A 16,244-nucleotide genomic window follows, 5' to 3' on the forward strand; every position below is an offset into this window, starting at 1 on the left:
GTGCCAGGTTCTTTCCCACCATTGGGAAGCTGTTCGCTCTGCCTCGAACTCTCTACCTCCACCTGACTGATGTCTCCAAGCGTCAGCTGAAATGTCACATCCCCAGGGAGGCCATCCTCGCCCCCTGAGTCAGAGCAGCAATCTGTTCCAGTTCCTCTTGGGCCTCCATTCTCACTCATGAGCTCCCACAGTTAAGGATACCAGCCTTTTGTGGTTGTTATCACAGATTTTATTTTCACTGTAGTACCCATAATTTTCCTCAGAAATAAAGATTAGTAGCGATGAAAATACAAATACATTCTAAAAATAATTCAAGCAGTAAAACAGAGACTTTGGAAAACAGAAAAGCATAATGACAAAATGCACTGGTTGAGGACACTGTGTTGATGTGTGTGATCATACGTGATGGCCAGTCTCCCTCACGAGACTCTGTCTGGAGCGAGGAGAAGGGACCATGGTGGGCTTGTTCCTTCTGCATGTCTTCCAGGGCCTGATAGAAGCACTCAGTAAATATTTGCCTGAATCACTAACTAAAGTCAGTGTGTTTGTCTGGCCCTACTGGACTTAAACAGATAAAGGGTACGTGAGACTTAGCCAAACACCTACAAGCTACTTTCTCTCCTCAGACCCATCACAAAAATTATGCACCTAAGATGATATCGGATCCTGCCCAGCTAGTCATTTATCAACGCCTGAAAGCACCACCCCCTTCTCCTTCCATCTTATGCAGATTCGCCTTTCTAAGCCTTCCCAGTTCAGGGTGCTATGCTGGGTGATGACGGTTAAGTGCTGCTCCCACACGCCCAGTTCAGTTCAGTGGATTCATCAAACATCAGTAATTAAGCATTTCCAGGGAGAGGATGCCCACTAGTTTACATGTTGGGAAACCAGCTCTATTTGCTTCAACCTAAAACAAAAACTAACACAAAAAAATAAACACAACTCGATGAAATCATTTTCCTTTAAACCTCTGCCTTGAAAATGAAAACAAAACAAAACAAAACAAAAACCAGGAAAGGAATTCTTGAGCTATATCATGCAACTTTCTGTGAGGATGCAAGTTGAAGGTGAATGGGGAATCCATGAGCCAAAGAGCTGGCAACATCTAAGCTGGAGCAGGAAGAGGCCTACCAATACTTTTCCTTCGCTAGATGTGTGTGATGATTCCACGCTGGCTGGAGAGGAAAAGAAGAGAGAAGAATGTTAAGATTTTCTTACTGGCTAGAGTGCTGACACTGGCTTTCTGCTCCAATTAAAGTGAGACCTTGAGAGTCCAGGGTGACGTCCTCTGTCCAGGTGAACTTTGGCAGAGCATTGGAGGATGGGGGCCCCAATACCTTGACCCAGAAGCAGATGTCAACACTAGAATGGTCCAAATGAATGCAAGTGTATGCCTTTCCTTCTTTATGGGAGACCTCGGGAGATAGTATCTCACAGCCTGACACCAGATGCTAATCAGATTATATCCAGATGCTCTATAAACATGTGTCAGCAGTTGAAAAGACCTTTTCTAATTGGGACAAAATTCCTTTTTCCAATGCATAGGTGAAATGCACAAGTAAAAATGTAACTCTAAGGTTGTTTAAATACACCCTAAGGTGCTTTATTTTTCTCAAGCACAGGGAAAGTTCAGGTTGAGCAAATGTCATACGTGCTGGCAGTGAGTCTGCTTGAGAGAAACGAGTGGAGAGAGAAAGGAATCCGGCAGCTTCTCCAGCTCCCTTTGCTCATTGGTTTGGGATTCTATTGCCTGATTTGAAGATGGTCTAAGTTTCAGGAAATCCTCTTTCTTTCTTGCTGATTGAGGAGCTCCTAATGTTAGTTAACAAGCATAACTTATTTCATACTAAAGAATACCAAAGTATTTCCTTGTGCATTTAGTGAAGAACTTAGGTTTTTCAACAAATGCTTCAACCTCCGTTTGTTAGGTGTCTATATTACGACTGGGCAGTGGACTCTGGGAAGACATCAGTGAACTGTGTGTGTGACATCAGTGACAGCTGCGAGCTTTTAAGGAACTCATAGTGTGTTAGCAGAGACACACAAGTAAACAGGAAATTACAACACATGGGGAAACACTACGATAGTGGAAGGTTAAGACGCAATGGGAGCACAGAGGGGATGCAGCCGATTCCGCCTGGGATAGGGATGGTCTGAGAAAGCTTCCAGGCAGAAGAAACACGCCATGCCACGTGCTATGTGAGTAGCTGTAAAGTATACAAATTCTGATTAGGAGATAAATAACTAAAACTGTGTAAACGTGGAATGGGCTTCCCCAGAAAGCAGCAAATTCCATGTTATTAGAAATATGCAGAGACTGGATCTGGATTAACATTTTGGGGAAGTATACAAATAGATTTCTATATTGGGTGGAAGGATGTGCTAGGTCAGAGCCAACCCAAATCTCCAGAGGTAGAGCTCAGGATGAGTATTTGCTTAGAGGTCCCTAGTCAGTCATTAGGCAAATCAAAACCACAATAAGATTCCACTTCACAGCCATTATGTATCAGAAGTGAGATATATATATATATATATATATATATATATATATATATATATATATGGCTTTCATATATATATGAAAAATAACAAATGTTGGCAAAAATGTGGAATAATGGGCCCCTTTATATTGCTAGTAGGAGAATGGTATAGCAGCTGTGGGAAACTGTAGCGCTTCCTCAGTAGTTAAACATAGAGTTACCATATGACCCAGCAATTCTACCCAAAGGAATTGAAAGCAGGGACTCAAACAGACATTTGTACTATCTTAGCTCCTAGCAGCATTATTCACAATAGCCAAAAGGTGAAAACAACCCAAATCGCCATCAACAGATGAACAAAATGTGCTATATATATGTGTGTGTATATATATATGTGTGTGTATATATATATATATATATATACACAATGGAATATTATTTAGCCATAAGAAGGAATGCAGTTCTGATACATACTATGACATGAATGAACCTTGAAGGCATTGTGCTAAGCCAGACACAAAAGGACAAATATTGTATGGTTCCACTTAGATGACGTATCTAGACTAGGCAACAGAAAGCAGACTAGAGATTACCAGGGGCAGGAAAGGGATAACGAGGAGTTATTGCTCAATAAGGTTACAGAGTTTCTATTTGGGGTGAAGACAAAGGTTTGGAAATAGTGGTGATGGCTCTACAACAACGTGAACATACTCAATGCCACTGAATCGTACACTTAAAAGTGGTGAAAATGGTACATTTTATGTTACATATATTTTACCACAATTAAAACATGAAGTTCTCTAGCTGATTTTGAAGAAGTTGGTCCATAGTGCAGTTTGGGAGAACCACGGGACTAGTTTATCATACAGCTCTAGAAGTTTCAGAGGCTGAGAAACCCAAAGTTTTTGCATGGCATTAAATGAAAACAAACTGTAGGGTCTTCCTACTTGTGAGCACAGATGAACTCCAAGCCTTTTTGGTATCTGCCTGAACCAATAAAGGGCCTCCCTCAGTCCGTGAAATCTAAGGGAGGGTGGCAAGTTGTAGGTATGTCAGCTTTTGTTGTCCACGTCAATGAATCACTTATAGGGAATCTCATTTCTTAGTGGCAAAGTTACCCGATGGAAACCAACAAACTCCCTCATCCCTATGGCAGACATCCCAAATGTCCTGTGCACGTAGGACTTTGAATCTTTGGACTTCTATCAATTTCTAAAAGATGGTAGGGGGAAAAAGGGTACAGAGAATATCTTAGCCTGGGTTCCCTAAAAAGCAGAGTCTGAGATAAAAGCTTGAGTACAGGTAGGTTTCTTTGGGAAGTGGGCTTAAGGAGCTGGAGTGAGGGATGAGGGATAAACAAGGAAGGAGTGAAAGTCTATTCTAAGAATCATTATAGAGTTGGACACCGCTATGGGCATTAAATAATCCTGTAGGACATTTTGAGAAGCCAGAACTGTCCACCTAGGAATTGAAAAGTGGAAATATTTGTCCATCAGCTTATTTCCTTATTGTCAGGAAGGGCATGTGAGCATTAACTTCTTGCATTACACACCTTGGATTGAGTGTGCAAGGAGTCAGAGGAGACTCAGGGCGGGAAGCAAGAGGGAAGTTGCCCAGGGCCAAGACCCAAGGGGAAGCTTTGTCAGGTTGTGTCTATGTGAAGCTGTTTGATGTCTGGTTGACCTCACAGGCACAAAGGGAGGTACAGTAAGGGGCAGGGCTGAGAGGAATGGAGAGGTGTACAGGAGGGGTCCAGTGTCATAAATGATCCTGCAGTTCTTACGAAGTTCGTGACTACGGCATGGATCCACTGTATTCCTGGGGACCTCAAAGGGGCTGCCCATGAAACACCAGCGCAATCCATAGACTTGTCGCCACTCGGAGAAAAATGGCAGGGAGTTGATTGAGAAAAGAGGCAATACTGCCCACAAGTGAATAATTTGTGTTTGATTTGTCACTTGGACCCTTTGTAAGCCACAGCAAATAAAGTAACAAATTGTATTCTTTCCATCACCCATGTATCCCAAGTGGGATTCTTTCCCCGGAATTACCACTCGCGTCTAACGTGAGAAGCACCCCTTTGCCCCGGGGCTGCAAACGTTAGCGCAGGGGCTCCTAAATGGCCTCTAATTGGCAGCATCAGCACCACCGGAAACTTGTCAGAAGTTCACATTCTTGGGTCCCACCCCAGACGTCCTGGATCAGAAACTCCGGGGTTGGGGCCCAGCAATCTGTGTTAATGAGCCTTCCACCTGATTCGGAGGCATACTCACGTTTAGAACCTCTGCCTTAGAAAGCTTAATGAGTCAGGCACATGCTTTCAACCAGGTGTTTAGAATCTCCCATTAGAGAGAGGGGCGTGAAATCATGACTCAGTTTTTACATCAACAAACACTGAATGTGCTTGCATTTGTTTCCTAGGGCTGCCGTAACAAATCACCACAAAGCATGTGGCTTAAAGCAGACATTATTTTTCCTCTCACAGTTCTGGAGGCCAGATGTCCCAAGTCAAGGCGTTGGCAGGGCCGTGCTCCCTCTGCAAGCTCTGAAGGAGAATCCTTCCTTACCTCTTTCAGCTTCTGGTGGGTCCCGATGTCCCCTGGCTTGTGGCCATCTTATTCCAACCTCTGTCACGTCTTCACATGACCTTCCCCTCTGCGTGTCTCTCTGTGCGCATCTCTCTTTCCTTTCTCTCAGAAGAACACCAGTCATTGGATTTAGGACGCACTCTAAATCTCGGATGATCTCATCTGGAGATCCTTCGCTGGATTACATCTGTGAAGACCTTCTATTAAGGGCAGATGCGCACATACTGGGGATTAAGACGTGGACATATCTTTTTGAGGGTCAAAATTCGGCCCACGACAATGTTAACATAAGAGAATCCAATATCTTCATAAAACTCACCAGACTATTTTATAGGTAGGCAAACCTAAGATCCACAGCCAGTTGATCACTTTATTCCACGGGTAACAAGCCAACACAGTCACATATAAATGGGATATCCATTCCCCAGCTTGATGTGCAAACGTTATCCGCCACACTGATGCTCCAAGTACAACAACTTGTGCCTAAGTGCCCAAATGAGCCCATCTCTTTCCTTCACCCCAGATGTCCAGGAATTAATCACACTAAAATGTCTGGTTGCTACCAGGTGATACTGTGTTTCCCCTAAAATAAGACCAGGTCTTCTATTAATTTTTGCTCCAAAAGACACATTAGGGCTTATGTTCAGGGGATGTCATCCTGAAAAATCATGCTAGGGCTTATTTTCTGGTTAGGTCTTATTTTCGGGGAAACACGGTAGCTGCCCCATGAAGCTGAAGGATGCAGTCACTGTCTCAGACTCTCCCTGCCCTGGAAACCTGCCACCCCTGCTCCAAACAAGAGCTCACTGCATGCTGACTTTGTGTCTCAGACTCCCCTCCTGCTGCTGGCTCCACTGCCCTGCTCTCTGTCTCCCCCGAGTCTGACAACAGCAGTGAGGGACATATCACCCCAAGTATGGCTATCGGCCCTCTCCATTGATGCACAAGTCCCAACCTGTCCAGCTTCTGCTACTGAGCCAGTTCCTTGTCTTTGGCTTAGCGTCACCTTATTGCGAAACTCCAGGGGGCACCGTTCACATTCTCTTCCCTGAGAATGGTGCCCATATGGGCTACGCATGACCACAGCCCTGACATGGCGAGAGAGTATATCCACTCTTAGAACCTCTCTATGCCTCAGAATCTCTTGGCCCCACTCGTCTCCATCCTGACTGTTGAATGAAATCCTCTTTCTCCAAAAGTGACTTAGGCCCAAGTCCATGGGCCATTGGGCGACCTGCTCCGTCCAGGTGACGTGCCACTGCAGCCTCAGCCTCCGAGATGTGCTTTCACCCCATGGCCCAGGAGGACCGTTCCCAAAAGGTCTGAAATTCTAACAGGTCCCAAACTAAATGTGAATTCAATCCTATCCATGCTATCCTTGCTACAATTACAATTATTAAAACACATTTGTAGGCATTAGATATTACAGTGTTGGAAACAGAAATAGCTTTTAGGAAAGAAAAGTAAACTCTCTCATGTACTTGCCAAGTGTCAGTCAAAAGGTGCCATCTGGAAATGGTCTAAATATGGGCTGGCTCCAGCACTGGCCAGCTTTGATCTCCCTGGGGCTCACAAATGGGATGCCATGTGGAGCAGATCCAAGGGCTTGATTACTTGGTCCCAGCCCTTTCCTAGATCATCCACATTGAAAGAGAGTGAGAGGAAACAATGTAGTGTTTCACTGAGAGACTAGATGGAGGCTGGTCCTGTCTGCAGTTCAACCAGCATGTTAGACGAGACTTCGTCTTCTCCCTGGACACCTCTTATACTTTCCCCAGCAGAGCAGGATCCTAGAGTAGGAAGCTGGGTGATGAATTTCACCTGCAAAAGAAGCAGCTCAATAGGAATAAAAACAGGAAGGAGAAGTAACTGGAGTCAACCAAGTTGCCCAATTTTATTTCTTTCCTTGGCTCAGCTTACTTGGGCTTCACATGTACCCACTCACCTCTCAGTAAACAAGGACTCCCCTTTGCCTCCAGCATGGTGTATGTTTCTTCTACTTGGGGCCTAGAGAAAGCAATGGACGCATCCAAGGGCACACAGTTCGCAAGGGGCAGAGCCAAGATATATAATGTGAGCTCTTTCAGTCCGTGCATAGCTCCTGTTGAAGGATTCCAAGTCGCTAGGAAGCCACAGCTACTGAAAGAAGCGTCTGGACGCCAGTAAAGCACTATCTTCTGTTGGTTCCAGATTGATCTCTCTCTATTGCCCATCTTCAATGGCTTCACCACACTGCCTCTTCTCACCAAACTTTCTAGCTTTTCCCCCCAATTCTTTCCCTCTGAGGCCCACGTTTCGGGTCAAACCGGACAGTTAAAGATCTCAACTTTTCTCACTTGGGTTGATGCAACAATCACTTTGCCCTGGGTCTCAATTTTCTTTCCATTCCAAAATTGTCCTGCATATGGCTACAGTGTATGCTTTCTATAAAACAAATGGAATCACTTCATTTCTCCTATGTAGGAAACTTAGAGGCTTCTCACTGCCCAGAAAATGAAGTTCGAACTCTTGCACGGCACCCAGTATCCTTCACTGCTCACTCCTTCTATCTCCTCAACCTGTGTCCTGGCATCAGGATTCTGGCCACATGAAAGCCACAGTGGTCCCCTAATACGTCACCCTGTTTCATATTGCTGAGCTCGGCCTTTGTGGTTTCCTCTGCCTTTCCACTTGGTCTTCACCTGTTGAACTCCTACACATCCTTTCAAATCAATTTCGAACAGTTCCTTTGAGAAGCTTTTGCCTGTTATTATTTTTAGACCTCTGACCTTGACCTTCTCAAGGTCAAGGTCAGGAGCTATATGCTTTGAAGTATGTCTGGTACCCAGCACAATGGCTATATATAAGTTCTTAATGAGATTTTGGGAAAGAATGTTTTATTGAGGACTTATTATGAGTCAAGACCTCTGCTAGGCCCTAGAAATGTAAAAATTTAATAACAGACTCTCTGAGGATGATCTTTGGGCTGAATGGCAAATGCTCTCTCATATCACAGCACCCTTACTTCTTTGAAATTCACTTGCAACACATAAGATTTGTAACAGTGGTTACTGATACATACATGGTCTTCAGGTTGTACGTGTCCCATTTAGCAATGAGCTTGTTTCTAAGAAATAGTAGCTAAGTTGTGTTTTTGTAAAACTTTCATATAATAATCCATTAAATAAAAATTATCTTTGGTGGACTTATTACAATGCACCAAATCCACCTGCTTTGGCAGATATATACAACTCTGGGGAAAAACTCCTTACGCATGCACATATATATGCGGGCATGTTATTAACATCCTTCCATTGTACAGTGGGTCAGGCCCTGGGTCAAATTATAGTCCCAGGATCGTATGCTGATGAATGCGGAAGCTTTAGCATGCACATGTTACCTTAGGCTACTTAACTGAGAAACTACTGTCCTTTATAATGGAAGAGGATAGACACAAGGGAGAGAAGGTTTAGTTATAGCTAATGCCCCTCATGGTGGAGTCTCAGAGTGGGAGTGAGATGGGAAACATCAAGTATCCCACAGAAAGAACAGAATAAAATCAGTAAGCATGCAAAAAATACAGATGATGCCCTAAATTTCCCTCCATTGAACAGGGCCCATTCAAACATAACACTGTGTACTACCTAGAAGTTTGCTCATTAGTACAATAATCTGAGAAGATTAAAGAATATACTTCACCCAAAAACTCAGAGATGAATTTTTCCCTCGATGCTGTCATTATTTTTGACAAAGACCCATTCAGAGGGTGCAGGGAGATACATCCTGTCTGGATTCAAAGTTGTAGAACCATTAGTGCTGGGCAGCAGAGGAGGCTGTGTCCCCCCTCTCCTTTCCCTTCCCCGAAGGTCCAGCTGACTCACAGTCGGAGCGGAAATCGGGTTCACAGGGTACTTACTACAGGGGAGGCAACTCCTGGCATGGTGAAGGCAGCACGAAGGCTCCTTCCCCAGTGCTCTGTTGACCATTTGGATGTGGTTTCATGCGTTGTTGTACCTGTTGTTTACCTGGATGGCCCGCCTAACAGAAAGAGAACTCTTGGGTATACCTCTTGGGTCAATGGCACATGTTCAAAGTCAGGGAGGAGACAGGAGCAGAGGCGCCTCTGAAGGAGCAAACTGCCAATGCTCTGCTCTTCGGGGTCCTGTTCCTTTCCAGGCTTCTTATATGCTCGTTCTTTGCAGAGCACTTAATTGCCCACTCTAAGGATTTTATTTTGGGCTGTCAGCACACGAGGTTGAAAGCTCGTTCGTGCCCTGGCTGGTGTATTGTGCCCAGCTCCTGGCCTCAGTCTTTAAAACAAAAACAAAAACAAAAAAAAGCTTCCTTTACAGGACTGTATGGATGGCACTGGTTTGCAAGACAAAGAGCTGGGAAGAGGAGGAGGAAGATTTCCCTGATGATGCCAGGAAGACTCCTTTCAGGGGACCATGTATTTCTGGGGGACATGTGTCTCATGGGTGAGGTTGAGTCTACTCAAAATACTGGCCACGCATTTGAGAAGCTGCAGGAGGAACAAAGGCAGGACTGGATACTGGAAATTACCCTCCCGTCCCAGCTCCTGAGGGTGGTCAGCTATATATTTACAGCTGTTTGGTGACCCTGTGTGTGGGGGTGGAGGTGGTAAAAGGAGGAATGCCCTGGCAGGAAAGAGGGCAGCTAGCCAACAGCTGTGCACTTGTGGTGCTGCCCTCCTGAGTGCTAAGCATTGCTTGCTTACCACTCTGTGTGGTGTCAGGCAAGGCCCTGAGGACTAGATGGAGGAAGCAAACTTTTGTCCTGAGTCCTCGGGCCAGTTCAATGTAGTTTCAGTTAGGACTGTTGGGAGCATTTCTGTGGAGATGCAGTGACCCTTTTGCAAACAGTCATAGTTCTGAGGCCCTGGCTGGGGACGTTTAGACCAGGGCAGGCTAGCAAGCCATCTCCCAAACCATGGATAGGAAAAACCCTCAGGAAACTGACCCAGGAGGAGATCAATGGAAGCTCAGAGAAGGAAACAGTTTTTCTTAAGAATGACGTTGAGCAAGGGAGGAGAGTAGGGGTCAGCCACTCATTTCAAATAAGAAACAGGGAGGGGGAATCTCCAGGGCGAAGCAGCAAAAGTGAATGGGGAAGCAAAAGCAAGGCAGACTGATTAGTGATCGAGGGCCCCAGGGAAGTGGGGTTTGTGGAGTTAACATACTGGCGTGTACTTGGACCTTCTGCCATGCCTCAGAAAATTCAGATAACTAGATAACTAGTGAAATTTTCTTTGTGCAGACCAAACTTTGGCTTAAAAAATAGACATGTGAGAAAAACAAAGCAGAACCCCCACGAGAACAGGAAATTTGCCTGACTTATTCATTTTTCTATCCTTAACCCTAGAAAAATGCACACCATAGGTTCTCAATAAATACCTCAGGAATTAGTACGCTGTGCAATGAATTCAGTGCAGTGGTTTCCTTATGCTTTTGAATGGAGGGGAAAGCCTTCCTCAGTGTTTCAAGGAAAGCACTTGGGGTGGCGGAGGGCTCCATGCAGTCTAGATAACATTTGCGTGGGTCAGTTCAATGATGTAATTAGTTCTTTTATTCCTTTTGTTCAACAACTATTTGTTGGGAACCTATTCTGTGCAGGCACTGACTGAGCTTAGCATGTGTGGATGGTGAGCTAAGTAGGTGTACACCGGCTTGGAGTTTGCAGTCTTGTGGAATGTATTTCTCGAAGGACAGCATCACGGTTGGAGGCTTTAACTAACTGAATAATTTTAACCAAACCAAAGCAACCAACCAACCAAACTAACAAACAAAGAAACTACACCCACAGCACTGGCCCTTTGGGCCTTCAGAATTTCTCATGGCCATCAAATGACTCACACAGCTAGATATTCTAGGCTAGAAAAAACCTTGAAAGGTCATTTTAGATTGGCCACCATGTATTAGTCACAATAGGCTAGATTATGCTATAGTAAAAAATTAACCCTGAAATCTCTACAGTTTAATAAAACAAAGGTATACTTCTCGTTTAAACAAAGCTTGTTGTGGATGGCATCTTCCACACAGTGATTCAGGGATCTGATGTGCTTTTATCTGACTCAGCATCTCAACCTGTGGCATCCAGGTCACCATGGCGCAGGATGAGAGCTTGTAGATAAATGCCTAGAGCTGTTCACTGCCTTAGTCTGGAAGTGACACCTCATTTCCCCGTGGTTCTTCAGCCAGCACTAGTCACATGACCCCACTCAACTGCAAAGGGGCTGGGAAGTGGGAGGCAACAACACGTGGATATTCAGTGAGCATTAAATGCCTTGGGTATGTAACCCCCCACCCTGAATCATCATTCTGCAGAATTGAGAAACAACTTTGAGACAGTTGATAGATGAGATTTAGAGGACAGATTTTGCAAACAATTGGCCAATTTCTTCCCAGGGCTCTTTATCTGGGAATAATTTTGAAATGAAAGGAATATGGTTAGTTGCCCCTCTCTCTAGGTCAGAGGAAATCAGTATTGACTTTGGTGTTATGTCCATAGTTCTTTGATCTCTTTTACAGGCCAGGAAAAATTAATCTTACCCTGCATATTTTCAGGTGACAAAGTTTGTTTTTCCACTCTGGTAAAAAGAGATGAGAGAAAACTCTAGATTATAGAATAAGTAAATTGGTTTTAATATATCTACAAAATTTGTGGCAGTAGTATTACCTACCTTATATGAATGTACGCCTTTGTGAACCTTTGTCCATTGGGCTTCTGTGTACAATAAATACAGCTGATTGTATCTAAAATGTTACAATAACATTTGCTTTTGTTTGGGTTACTTTTTGTTACTGGATAGCAAACATCAGGTTCTTTCCTTGTGTTTCTTCTGCCATTGGGGCTTTTATTGAGTGCTGTACCATCTCATTTATTTCTAATTCAACTGCAGATTTCTATTACCTACTAAGTGTGCCCTGATTCTGTCGCAGTTTGCTCAGGCACATTTTCCAATAAACAAGGGTAGTATAATTAGCACTAGACCCGTGAAAACAGTATGTTGAAACATGATAATTTCTTCCATTTGCTACTATAAGTATATTCCTAGGTAGCATTTTCCAGATCAATATGGATTTGATTATTCTTAAACCTTCATTTCCTAGTGATGATACTTTCATTACATCATAAAGTACCTGATTATAATTCAGTGGCATGAACTCTTGACTTTGGCTTTTGCATTTATAGGTGATAGTACTTGAAATGTTAGTAGCTTCATTATGGAGTCCAACGGCACTATGACTCCTCGATATTGGAAAACACTATGCTTAGCTGTTATTTTTATTTTTATTTTTTTTAAAGCTCCAATTTGGGGGAAACTCAGTAACGTATATCTGATCACAGCCATAGACACTAATGGGATTCTGAATGAAATATCGTGTTGCAGCAACTCATCATCCCGAGGAAAAGAGCCTTCACCTTAGAAGGAAGGCTGGAGCACGGCAGGGAGCCCAAACACTCAACGGTGTGAAAAATTAAGCTCATCTCTCCCTTCACCCTTTTAAGTTACTGATCCGGGATCTGTAGGAATCTTCCTCTTGATATTTCTTCAAAATATTTTTGAGTCTCTACTATGTGTTAGGCCCCAGAGGGATAGTGCTGGAAGACAGCCAGGATCCCAGCCCTCATGCAGCACAGGTTGTAACGGGGGAGAAGAGGAAACTCACAATTACAAGATGGGGGTAGGGGATACGCAGAGTCCCATGGGAGCCCAAGGCAGAGGGACCTATTTACAATCTGCGGAGAGCAGCCTGTTCATCCTGGAAGAAGCATGTCAAAGCTGAGAGCTGAAGAATGAGAAGTAGTCAGGTGAAGACCAGGAGGAACAGAATAAATAAGAGTGTTTGAATGGATGGAACAGCAAGCACAAAGGTATAGGTACAAGGGAGAGACCGATGGATTAACAGAAAGATCAGTTTGGTCAGACTTCCATACCATCTATTTGTCATATGCCCATCATGCAATGCTTTCCACTGATGTGGCTTGTGTGTTCATGTTTGTACATCTCTCTGAGACAAAATTAGCTGAACACAGGGAGAAGGTGCCAGACCTGAGAACTTGTCTACCACAAAGGTGTCCTGGGTTATGGACCTGACCATGAGAACAGAGTGACTTACCCAGAGCTATCCTCTTACCTGACAGGAGGCCACCACATGGATGGAATCCACACAGGCTATGGCATCAGAGGAAAAGATCTCTATGGTACCTGCAGCTTGGGTGACAAAAATTCATCCAGCGTTAGAAACGGCACAGTACAGAGGAGTCTGGGTATTGGGTGAAGTAGAGGTAAAAACTAAACACCACACACTGGCTAATTTGATTTACATAATAAGTAGCAGGTGAGGGAGAAGGGGAAGTGGGGCAGCAAAGTTCTGTGCACTTGGTGTGTTTGGGGTGGAACTTGAGACTAGGAAAGAGAGAGAGTGTGGGGGAAAGCTGGTACCCAGGTACAGAATAGTGGAATGCAGCAATGGAGAGAGAATTTTAAGACGTTTGCTATGCATTAAGAATTCATCTTCTCCTTTGTCATTTCCTTGAGAGACAGTACAGATTTGAGAGACAGTACAGATTTGAAATACTTAGTACAGATTTATAATATTTTTGTTTCCTTAATGGTGTTTCTTTGAATGTATTACTTGACAGACCGGGCCAATTGGAGTCGTAGGGTTTGGGGGGCTGTGGAAACTTTCCCTAGCTCCAATTCTATGAATGGCAATGACTCTTTAGAAACACATCCAGTAGATAATAACCCTGGTTCTTCCCTCTTCGGATATTACTAGGATCATTTTTATAAGAAACACTTTGTGCAGTGCCTGCTCAGCCCACGTTATTCTCTATCTGAAAACTTTCCTCACTCTCAAGAACTAGCACTCTACCAGCATGCTGGCCCCTAGGAATCACTCTCTTTCTTGGTCCAGTTGATTGGACCAGGAATGAGTACCTGATCCAAGTTGGGCCAATCAGTGTTTCTTTCCTGAGAATAAGGGGTTAAATGTGAGCTGCCACATATGTACATGAGCTGCTCAAAGCTGAAAAAGCTAAGGGAGAAGATTCAGCAGACACCTGAAGGGAAACAGATTTCAAAACTGGGATGGACTCCTTCTGAGCTTTCTGTTTCCTGCGTCCAGGCCCTCAGGAAGGGCCTGCCTGTAGGTAGGTTCTCACACGATGCATAGTACATTCAAATAAATTCTCTTGCTCTCTTTCCCCCACAACTTACGCTCAAATTGGTTTGAAGTAAGTTTTGGTCACTTAAAATACAAAAAAACATGGCCCAAATTTCTCACATTATTGGGTTTGCTTTCTGTACTTTTGGTGTCATCTGTTTGCTAACTTGTGTGCTAATGGCACAAAGCCGTCCATGAAACCTGATGATTTGTTTTATGTCTAGAATCAACAACCTAACAGGGACACAAGTAACTGCTAGTATCTTGCTGAGAAAGCTCTGACCTCATCTCCTTTTCTGCTGGATAAGACTGTGTCATTTAATGGCTTAACCATGTCCCTCTAAATTGGAGCCTGTGTTTGTCTTTGATTATTTATCTCTTGTGTCTTCTGATAAGCTTTCCATCTTGGGTTCTGGTCTCGACATCTCTCTCAGACAAATAAGCGGTGTGTAGAAGTTACACTAGCCTGTGCTTTCCAAAGGGGCTAATGTTTCCCTTCTAGGTCAGAGGTCAGAGTAAACCAGTATCTACTTTGCACATATGGTAGGTGAACATTTGAGAAGCAGACCCTTCCAGACTGACGTGCGATACCACGAGCTGGACTGCATTTAGCACATAAGGGCTCAGAGAGAAGATGAAGGATTTCCCCTGGTGAGTGAGGCTCAGAGAAGCTTTCCTCAAAAGGTCGTCTCATTTCCCTGGGTCCTTCTAAAAAAATGCAGTTTTCCTCACCCTGCTGGACACTTCCTGAATCAGATTTTCTAAGGGGCCAGGGGCTCTGGATTTTAAATAATCTAACTAGGTAATTTTGATGTGTGAAAGCTGTTGGCTATGAGCCCAAAGTAGCAATTCTCAAGTCCACACACAATTGTGAGACTGTGTTTTCCAATAAGCCCACCCTCTTCTAGCGCAGTAGTGATCTATCTATGTCGCTCAAGAAAAATTAAAGTCAAATGACATTTCTTTCTTTTGAAGACTGTTACTCCTGTGATGAAGTGAACATACCTCAGGTCCTCCAGAATTGTGTTATAACCCCCAGGCTCAGATCTCTCCATCCTGACCAATGGACTTGTTATCAGATTCTCCTGAAGTGAGTGGAACTGGGAGGCAGGTTTTTGGTGTGTTTTGTTTTTCCCAGATACTTGGAAGAAAACAAACAAATGCTAAGGCAGAATTTCTTGAACTGTGATCCTCAAACCAGGTAGATCAGAATGCAGTGGAAGGCCTTGTTAAAAAAGCAGATTCTGAGTTTTTTTCCCAGATCCCCTGAACCAGAACCTCTGTGGGCAGGACCAGGAGATTTTCATTGTTTAATACGCTTTGCAGACATTTCTTATATGTATTGTAATAAAGATTCAGGCCTTTCGGGGACGTCTCTAACTCCTAGTTAATGCTGACATTCAAAGACAAGACAATGCACACTCTTAGACCAATGATATCTAGTTCCTGCCACCCTGTATCTTTGGATGGGATAGAAATTATCATCATCATCATCAGCAGCAGCAACAGATAAGGTGTTTTGAGCTCTTACAGTGGGAGACACAGCACTAAGGGATTTACACGCATTATTCCAGTAAATCTACACAACTCTATTGTTCTTCCATTTCTCTCAGATAAAAACTGAGGCCTAGCGAAGACGCGGGTATCTCCCAAGATGATACAACTAGTAAATGGTTGAGATGGGATTAAGTTGCTCGAGAGGCAGTGGGGCAAAAAGGAGGTGTGGTGGCTGGGCTTCAGAATTCATCTTTCATATGCTTTAATTAGGGTTGCAAGGAACACTTGAGGGCAACTAAGAGTTTATGTGGGTGTCTAACGTACTAATACATAAGCATAATGGGGAAGAGGTGTGTGAAGGACCAAACTCACAAGTAATCCTAGAAGAGTACCTCCAGAGCAGGAACTGGAATCTGGTTGGAGGTGAGGAAGTCCTGGGACCAGCTCCTCTGGGCCCTTTCAGATCTCTCGGTGCTCACATCCATCTTTGTTCCTGGACCTGTTCTCAG

The sequence above is a fragment of the Rhinolophus ferrumequinum genome, chromosome 17 (genome assembly GCF_004115265.2).
Source record: "Rhinolophus ferrumequinum isolate MPI-CBG mRhiFer1 chromosome 17, mRhiFer1_v1.p, whole genome shotgun sequence".
NCBI classification, from domain to species: Eukaryota; Metazoa; Chordata; class Mammalia; order Chiroptera; family Rhinolophidae; genus Rhinolophus; species Rhinolophus ferrumequinum.